Source organism: Echinops telfairi, unplaced genomic scaffold (genome assembly GCF_000313985.2).
Source record: "Echinops telfairi isolate 266 unplaced genomic scaffold, ASM31398v2 ScPeMD7_6;HRSCAF=24_1, whole genome shotgun sequence".
In the NCBI taxonomy this organism is placed as follows: domain Eukaryota; kingdom Metazoa; phylum Chordata; class Mammalia; order Afrosoricida; family Tenrecidae; genus Echinops; species Echinops telfairi.
The window spans coordinates 11,762,314-11,772,926 of NW_022103903.1; positions in this window are offsets into that span (position 1 = coordinate 11,762,314).

A 10,613-nucleotide genomic window follows, 5' to 3' on the forward strand; every position below is an offset into this window, starting at 1 on the left:
AAAAAAAAAAACCAACCTATTTTTAAAAATCTCTAAACAACCCATGCATGTCATGAAGCTTTTTGAGTTTTGTTTAATAATTGATTTTCTAGTCATGCCCATTTTTCTGTTTCACCACTTCTTCACATCTCTTATCTATTTTGAAGAGCTGATTGCAAAAAGTTCACAGATGAAATTGCATTGAAACCCCAGAATAAACCATTCTTCTGAAATAAAACAGAATATCTGGCTATCGTTATCAGCTCTAAAGTATAATTGACCCAATGGAATTCAATAGGACATATCTCATCAGTTTATTGTATAAAAGGCTTGGCTCCTATTCAAAAGTTTAAACTTTTCTCACCATACATTTACTTTTTAGTAATGGTATTTAGCTAATTCGTGAGACACAAATAAGCTATAATTAGCATGGTGGCTTGATATTTTAGTTCTAAAAATGATAAGATGATTACCTTCAAAAATAGTAAAAAATATAAATCTAAGTCAGGATCTAAATTCTAACAACCTTGAGTTGTGAAGAAAAGTGATGCCCATTTGCATGTGCAAATTACATATGTATTAATCAATTTCCTATAAAAATGGAAACAAGAATACTAGGATTATTTGGTAAGATAATGTTTCTCATCAACACAAACACAGCCTTCTGACATTTCATGATCAACAAAAAAATTCCCTTTTCATTTTTCTTATTAAATTTTTCCATTAATTTATATTTCCATAGTTATGGAATATGGGCATCCTAACAAATTTGTAGAAATCTTTTCAGGATGTCTTTTAGAATATAATAATACGGAATGTAAAATAGCTATTGAGCAGAGCTTAGTTCTTCATTAATTTCCCCCTTTATTTAAAAAATTTAAGCACTAAACCTCAAATGGATATTTTAGAGTATAGGAAGTATTTTAAAGCAGGATATTTTAAGGTAAGGAAGAGGCGAGCAATTTCACAGGAACTGTGTTTCAAAATCTTAAAAAGCAAAGATGTAATCTGATGACAAAGGGGAGTCTAAGCCAATTTATGGTCTTTTTAATCACCTTGTAAGCATGTAAAAAGATCAAAGACGAATTGATGCATATGAATTATGACGTTAGGGAAGAATGCTGTACATACCATGGATTGGTATAGTCTGAATGTTCTTTAAAAGAGAAGCTATCAGGACATTGTCTTCCTTATTTTGCACTTATATCAGGAGAGACTAATCACTGGAGAAGGAAATCATGCTTGGTAGAGAGTAGATAATTTGATATAGTGCTTAAAACAATAGATTCAAAATACCTATTTGTGTTAGGCTAGTTTGTCTGGAGGAACAAAACCAGCGACACTCATAGATGTAAAAAAAGGAACTTTATATCAAGAAATGTGATGACGAAATAAATGAACCATTAAATAAGTGTTGCTATATCTTTTGCAGTTTAATGGATCAATTTTGTATAATTTAGGACTGACGTAGACATGAAATTCATAGAAATGTGAATATGTCAAAGTTTCTTTATGTTTTAGAATTTGTCTTCCTGGGTGTATTTGATCTATGGCAATTGAGTACAGCCTCGCCATATGAGCAGGTGGTGTGGAAGTCAAGCCTGCCTTTCTTCAGCTTATGAGGGTGAAGGAAAGTACAATTTCACATCTGTTCAAGTATGGTTCCTATGAGGCAGAGGTCAAATATGATTCCACCTTCTATCCTTCTTTACCCTATTCTGAAGCCTACCACGTGTGCTATGGTACTCTATTTTTCTGCTGGGTGTGATGATCCATTGTAATGGCTTAACAGAACTTACAGACAATATTGATGATTATAGAGGTTTATTATGGAACTTAACATAGGTTATCACATATCAGGATCAGAAAACATTAAGGACATTGTCTTTTTGTCAGCAGTTGTACTTCTTCTCAACCATGCCAGCAACCACGTTTCTCTCTGGTCCTCAGTCTTATCCATGTAACTCCCTGCTTGGGGAAATGTTACAAAGCACAAAAGGAGCTGATGTTGCCCAGAGGGCACTCCCCTCTGCAAACATGTCTGCAGGCACTAAGCTTTTCTCCATTTTTTCCATGGCTAGGAAATCCACTGATTGGTCTGCAGGTCTTTGTTCTCTTCCTCGGCTCTGTCTCCTGGTCTCAGTGCTGTGACCTGTGGTGTCTCTGAGGCCTCTGCTATTTCATCTAGTGATCTTGCTTGTGCTCCATAGGTGGCTCTTCTTTCTTGGTTGTCACAGAATTTCCTGTTATTGCTTTTGACATGGCTCACTCTCATACCCAATAGAATGGTGTAACTGATCAGTTCTTGAGTTAGAGTCCTCTACACTTTCTCCCAGCTTAGTCAATTGGTGGGAGTTACAAAGGCCAAAGATTGAAGAACCAAACCAAGAAATGTTTCTCTTCATATCCACATCAGTACAACAACCCCCTAAATTTAAACTAAAATGTTATAACTCCTGTAAGTGAAACTTTAAATAAAACCAGATGAAGTTTTAAAATGAATTAATTTGGTGAATAATTGTCATAATGTGTATAGGTTGATCTTTCTACAAAATAGCTATTAACCGGAGGTTAGAGTGCACAGTTTACATTATTATAATTTTTAGTTTCACATGCTTCTAAATTATTTTTCTTGTTTTTCTGACATTTTCCCCTAATCTTATAAAAAACAATGTTAATCTTGCTTTTTACATGGCTAACTTTTTTTTAATGTGTGCATTTATTGCTATCAGCCTTCCTTTGTTGTATCCCACAGGTTTTGGTACGTCGTATGTTCGTTCTCATTGGTTTCTAGAAACTTTCTGATTTCATCTCTGATCTGTGTCAATACCCACTCCTTTTTCAATAGGAAATTGTTCATCCTCCAATTGTTTGCCCTAGTTTTCTTCACCATCCTTCTAGTAATTTCCAGCTTTATGGCACAGTGATTGGAGAGAGATGTCTGTATAACTTCTATGTGCTTGAATTTACCCAAGTTTGACTTGTGTGCCAGCATGTGGTCTATTTTGGAATATGTGCCATGTGGACTTGCAAAGAATGTGAATTTTTTTGCATGTGGGTGGAATGCTCTGAAGATATCTATCAAGTCAAGTGGTACAAGTGCACTATTTAGATCTCTAGCCTCTTTATTGAGTTTCTTTCCCAACGATCTGTCTTTTTCAGAGAGTGGTGTATTAAAGTCACCAACTATAATTGTTGAGCCTGTGATCTCTGCTTTCATCTTTTGGATTGTTTGATTCATGAATTTCACTGGTCTCTCGTTAGGTGCATATATGTTTATTAAGCTCACTGGTTCTTGTTCTATTGTTCTCTTGAGCATTATATAGTGCCTCTCCTTGTCTCTTCTTATGGCCTGTACCTTGAGGTCAATTTGGTCAGATATTAAGATCGCTACCCCTGCTTTTTTTGCATTACCATTTGCTTGGTATATTTTCCTTCATCCTTTGATTCTCAACCTGTTTTTGTCTGCAAGCTTGAGATGAGTTTCCTGTAGGCAGCAGAACGATGGGTTGTTTCATAAGCCAGTCTGTTAGCCTCTGCCTTTTAATGCCTGAGTTCAGGCCATTGATATTCAGTGTTATTATATCCATCTGTGGACTCTGTGATGTCATCTTGTACCTTTTGTGTTGGGTATTTTCCTATATACCTATCTTATCTGCTTGTGTTGTGTGTGGTTTATGTTTGCCTTTTTTCCACTATTGAGCTGATGCTATCCTGGGGGTTGTTTCCTCTTTGTCATCCTATGGGTGGAGTTGTTCTATGTGATAGTCTCTTATTTGCCCTTGGTGAGTGTTTCTCTTCTGCCCATACTGGATCATCAGGGATCTTTTGTGGGGCTGGGTTTCTTTTTATGTATTCTTTGAGGTTGTCCTTGTCTGAGAAGACCCTTACTTTGCCATCTATCTTAATAGATAATTTGGGTGGGTAAAGTATTCTTGGGTTTGCGTTGTTTCCTTCAATTTTTGGAATATGTTACTCCATTCCCTCCTCTTCTTCATCCTTCCCGCTGATGGGTCTGAACATACGATTATTGGGGTACCTTTATACATGACTTTTGCTTTTCCCTAGCTCCTTTTATGATCTTCTTTTCCTCAAAGTTGGATAATTTGACAAATATGTGTCTTGGTGACTTCTTCTTGGGATTCATTCTGGCTGGTATTCTTTCAGCCTCTTGAATGGTTGCCTGATTTTCCTTTATTAAGCTGGGGAAGTTTTCCCCTAAGAATTCCCTTGCTATTTTCGCTGTTGATTTCTTTGTTGTGTCTTGTTCTGGTAGCCCAATTATTCTAATATTGTTTCTTTTCATAGCATCAGACATGGCTCTCAAGTTTTCTTCAGCTAATTTGATTGTCTTATTTGACTGCTTTCCCCATTTGCTGAGGTCTGCTTGGTTATCCTCTAGGTCACTGCTGTGATTCTCTGCCTCCTCAAGCCTACTGGCAAGATCTGTCAATTTGTCACTGGATTTTGTTATTTCATCCCTTAACTCTTGTATTTCCCTCTGGTGCATTGTCTTTATCTCCTCTATTATCTCATCTTTTTCTGCATTGGTTCCCTCATATTCTTTATGACTTCAAGCAGCATTCTGAAAATTTCTTTTTGTGGCAGGTCAATATTTGCTTCTTCTATGCCCATCGTTAGGTTCATGACTTCTTCCAGCATTGTCTTCTGTTTCTCCTGCTTTTTTGTTGAAGCTGTTAGGACTGGTTGCTGTTTGCGTGTTGTTTTAGAGGAGCCTGGAGCCATCTTCCTCAGTCAAAGAGCCCTGGGCTCTCTCTTGGGGGATTCATATGAGTCCTTCTATGAACTACCTGCCAGTAGCTGTACTGAGGGGTCAGGCTATCACTATATCTTCCTGTGGTTTCACTCTTGTCCTGCCCATCCACTATTCCGCTACTTTGAATGTGTGCTGGATATTCCTCTCATGTGGCACTGGTTGGGTTGTTGTGGGCCCACGAGGGCCTTGCTTTCATGGCCAATCTCTAAGTAGGCTTCATGGTTCTTGGAGCACCTCGGCTGGCCTGTGGTGTTTTCCTCTGCGATTGGAGTGCTGAGGAGGGCATGTGCGTATACCCACGTTGGTGTAGAGCTCTGTAGCTGGTAGTGGGATTACTGTAGACAGAGAAATCACTTTGGAGATTGGGTGGATGCTCCCGCAGTAGCATGGAGCCCCACCAGTGGTGGCCAGGTGCTTCCCCCAGTCACTTGTAGAGCCTCTGGATTTAGGTTAGGGATGCCCCCAATTTTGTAGGGGAGAACCCCCTGCTGCTTGGTGTGTGGAAGAGAACCAGCTGGAATTCTCCAGCTGCTTGCCAGTCCTATAAGTGCAGGTGGGAGATCCCCCACTTGGGCCTTCAGAGTTGCCCTAGGCAGAGGAGGGTGGCCTGTAGTCCGCTAGTGGCTTGTGACAGGAAAGAGAGTGAAAGGAGTGGAAAAAGGAAGACACAGACTGGAGCAACAATGTCTAGCAAACTGACACCAACTCACCCACACTCAACTAGAATGCACAGAGTAAACAAAAGTGAAAACAGTAAAAAAAAAAAAAATAGAAAGAACGGAAGAAAACAACCAAAAAGGAGAACCGAATCTGCAGAGGCTGTGGTAGGATAGAGATAAGAGTTAGAAGAAGAAGAAAAAAGAAGAAAAAGGGAAAGAAGAGCACAAATAAAGTAAAAAAAGAAGAAGAAAGGAAGGAGAGTGAGACAGAACTGACAAAATTGATAAAGAAATAGCTGATACCCTGCTGTGCTGTGTGTAGCACTGCCTCGTCCTATGTGGAGTAGTCTTAGGAATCATCCTGCCCACTGGTTGGACAGGGTTGCCCTAGGCAGAGTGTAGGGGTCTAGGAACCAGCAGTGGCATGTAAAGGGAATGAGAGGGAGAAGAGAGAATCATTCAAGCAGTGAGATAAGCCAAGAGAACAAAGAAAGAAAGAAGAGAGAAAGAGAAAAAGGAGAAGGAAGGGCAAGGAAAAAAAACACCACTGTGTTCACTAAGATTGTCTGTGATGGTAAAGAGGCAGGAGAGTGAGAAGGGGGAAATAAAGAATAGAGATAGCTGATCCCTGATTACTTGTATGTGGGGCCAAAGGGGTTTAGACCCTGCCTCACAATGGCAGGTTGGTGTGCTCTTTAGATGCAGGGACCCAGTGGTGCTGGGCAGTATTGCCCTAGTTGATGAGCTCGTCTAGAGTTCCGACAGAGGTTTTCTCAGCAGTGCAGCACTGTGTAGATGTTTGTCCCAGCTGCCTTGTGTGGTATTTAGCACTCCCATGGAGGGCGGGCTTTAGTTCCTCCTGGTATTTGGGTTGATTTGCTCTAAGCGGAGGGTAGTGATCTGGAAGTCAGTAGTGGTTTATGATAGGAGAGAGTGGGAGAGAGGAGGAAAAAGAGGGGAAAAGAAGAAAGAGAGAAAAAAGAACCCCAGCTCATTGAGCCTGGCTGAGCTCGTTAAGACTGACTGCAGTGGGAAGAACAGAAATGCTAGTGAATGAAGAGGGAAGGAGTAGAGTAGTAGGTAAGGTGATAACTGAGGCTTGATAGCCTATCCTTGAGGCTGGAGGATTTCCAAATCTTCCTGTAGGTAGCGGGGTGCTCCACCCGTTTTATGTAGGGTTCTACAGATGCTGTGTGGGATTACTTTCAAAGACAAGATCACACCTGTGACCAGGCATCCATTGAGCTCTGGAGTTTACTGGTATGCCTGCCTTGTGCTGTATGTAGCACTGCAGCAAGGGCAGGGAGCAGGGTGTTCCAAAGCCCGGTCTAGGGCCCCACAGCCAGCAGGGCCTCCCCAGCTATGTGTAGAGTCACTAAAAGGGAAGCTGGGCTTCTTGTCCTATCTAGGCTGTTGGTGTCCTACTAGATCAGAGGCTTTTATTTTTATTTATTTATTTATTTATTTATTTATCCACCTGGCCAGCTAGACTAAAATCAAATTAACTTGTCACACACAATCTCTAGTCTGCAGCTTTGTGATGTTTGAAACTGATGCTTGCTACAGCGGGACTTTGTTATGCAAAAATCCTCCAGGCCCTGTAGCTGGGTTTTGGCATTCCTTAGCTAGGTTACTTCTTATGCTGATTTATGTTAAGGACCTTCACCTATGTGCTCTTTCCAGTTGAGGAACCAGACTGTGGTTTGAGTTATTAATCTATAATGTATATTTCACCTTCTTCTTCTTTTTTTTTTTTTTTTATGCTCGTGATGTGCTCTGATTTGGGGGCTGTCAGGCTGGTCCCCAGAGGGGGAGATCCAGCTTATCAGGGGGGTTGTTTCCTTCTCAGCCAATTGGAATTAATTCCGCTCCCTGGATTCCGCTTATTTTCTCTCACACCGCGATCTACTTCAGGTAATAATCTGCTTTTTCTTCTATTCTAAATTATGGCTACCTGCCCCCGCCACTCTCCAGGCAGTGAGCTCAGGGCAGCCAACAGCACAGAGAGCTCTTGCATAGGGTTCTCCTGTGTATGGGGTTGTGTCCCCTTTAAGGTGTCAGCCCGGAGAACCTGCTGCTCCCGGCAAGGGTGCAGCTGGCATGCGCGAATTAGAGCACTTTAAAGCATTCTTGGTTTGCTTTGTGACTGGGAATCACACGCCAAAAAGGGGTTTAGGAGAGACCCTAGTACCCTAGTTCTAATTTCTGTACTCCACCTCCCCATTTCCTTGACCTTACCTCCCAATCTTCTGGTCTGGCAGCAGGAGCTCTGGACAGGTGCATCCTATCGGTTCGCCATTTTCCCCAGTCTCCATGACTAACTTTTATACCAACAAAATAGAAACAAATCAGTGTGATAATTTAGATTTTGCTGATCAAATCATGCATACAAAAATATAATGCTGAAGACTATGAGTCTTTGATAGGATTAAAGTCCTTTACTTTCTCTTATTTATTAAAAAGAGAAGCAAACAAGCAAAAGAAAAAAAGAATTACCAATAGGCCTAAGAATTAAAGATAATTAAGATATTAAATAGATAATTTTCTGTCCCTAAAATCTTAATCTCCAAAGGAAGATAAATTAATATTTCAATGTTTATATTTAAAGGTTTATGTTTATGTATTAGTCTAGGCACTTAGGAGAAACAAATCCACAGCGACTCATGTATAAGAGAGAGTTTTATGTAAAGAAAATGTGCATCACGAAAACATCCCAACCCAATGCTGCCCAAGCCCACAAGTCCAACATTAAGCCATTAACCCAACACCAGTCCACAAAGTCCTCCACCTCACAAAACAGAGGCAACGATGCCGACTGCAGGAGGAAAGCTGAGTCAGTGAACGAACAAGCATCTCAGCACTAGCAGAGGTCTCCACAAGGCTGCTCCAGCACCGAGGGCTGCATCGGGATAGGTCCATGCGGCTTCTCCTTGGGGATGTCTTGTAGGAAGTCAATCTTGCAAGCTGAAGCAGGGAACTGCTAAGGCAGCTGCACGTGGTGCAACCATCACAAAACAAGAGACCCGAGAACTAGAAAGGCGAGGCTCACCACCCATTTATCCCTCCGCCTTTCAATTAGCCCCACATGTGATTATTGGCCAGGCTGGCACAATTAACTAACTCACCTTACCTCCCAATCTTCTGGTCTGGCAGCAGGAGCTCTGGACAGGTGCATCCTATCGGTTCACCATTTTCCCCAGTCTCCATGACTAACTTTTATACCAACAAAATAGAAATAAATCAGTGTGATTATTTAGATTTTGCTGATCAAATCATGCATACAAAAATATAATGCTGAAGACTATGAGTCTTTGATAGGATTAAAGTCTTTTACTTTCTCTTATTTATTAAAAAGAGAAGCAAACAAGCAAAAGAAAAAAAGAATTACCAATAGGCTTAAGAATTAAAGATAATTAAGATATTAAAAAGATAATTTTCTGTCCCTAAAATCTTAATCTCCAAAGGAAGATAAATTAATATTTCAATGTTTATATTTAAAGGTTTATGTTTATATTTAATATATAAATATAAATTTTATAAAAATATAAAATATATGTTTATATTTAAAAGTTCTCCTTTTATTTAGCAGTGTATGTATACTTTGAAAAGTGGAATCATGATGTTACTTTTCCTGCTCAGGAGCCCTAAACTGATAGGGCTGAGTGTTAGGTTATGAGACAGATTTTTAGGTCAGCAGTTCAAAAACACCAGCTGCTCCGTGAGAGAAAGACAGGGGTTTCTACTTCTGTAAAGAGTTACCAGAACCCATAGGGGTGGTTCTACCCTGTCCTAAAGGGTCACTATGAGTTGTAATTGACTTGTGTTTATTTCAGGCATATGTACACACACACATACATGAATTTCTCTCACATTGTTATACCATAATTTACTCAACTATTATATACTCAATTATGGTGGTGATGAATATTGAATATACTAAGGACTGCCAGAAGATCAAACCTATTTTGTAAGAAGTATAGATATAATGCTATATAGAAGATAGAACGGTGAGAGTTTGTCTCACAATTAAAAAAAATTGATAAATCATTTGGTGCTCTTACAGCTTTTATAACAATCCATACATCCATTTTGTTGAGCACATTTTGTACATATGTTGCCATCATCTTTTCCAAAACGTTTACTATCTACTTGAGCCTTTAGTATCAGCTGCTCTTTTTTTTTTCATTTAAAAATAATTTTACTGGGGGCTCGCACAACTCTTATCACAATCCATACATACATCCATGTGTCAAGCACATTTGTACATTTGTTGCCATCATCATTTTCAAAACATTTTCTTTCTCCTTGAGCCGTTGGTATCAGCTTCCCATTTTCCTCTCCCTCCCCACCCACCCTCCCTCACAAATCCTTGATAATTTATAAATTATTATTATATTGTCATGTATTACAATATCTGACATCTCCTCTCACCCACTTTTCAGTTGTCTGTCCCCAGGGAGGGGGCTATATGTAGGTCCTTATGATTGGTTCCTCCCTTCTACCCCACTTTCCCCTTACACTCCTGGTATCGCTACTCTTATTATTGGTCCCTGAGGGGTTTATCTGTCCTGGATTCCCTATGCTTCCAGTTCTTATCTATACTAGTGTACATCCTTTGGTCTAGTTGGATTTGTAAGGTAGAATTGGGATTATGATAGTGGTGGGGAGGAAGCATTAAAGAACTAGAGGAAAGTTGTATATTTCATTGGTGCTATATTGCACCCTGACTGGCTCATCTCCCCCCTGTGACCCTTCTATAACGGGATGTCTAGTTGTCTACAGATGGGCTTTGGGTCTCCACCCTGCACTCCCCCTCATTTACAATGTTATGATTTTTATTTCTTTGATGCCTGATACCTGATCCTATCAACACATCATGATCACCCAGGCTGGTGTGCTTCTTCCATGTGGGCTTTGTTGCTTCTCAGCTAGATGGCCACTTGTTTATCTTCAAGCCTTTATCTTTTTATAGCTGGGCACCATCAGCTTTCTTCACCACATTTGCTTATGTACCCACTTTGTCTTCAGTGATTGTGTCGGGAAGGTGAGTTTCATGAAATACTAGGTTATTAGAACAAAGTGTTCTTGCATTGAGAGACTAGTTGAGTAGAGGCCAATGTCCATCTTCTAGCTTAATACTTAACATATAAATATATGCACATAGATCTATATCCCTATTGCTATATATAAATACATTT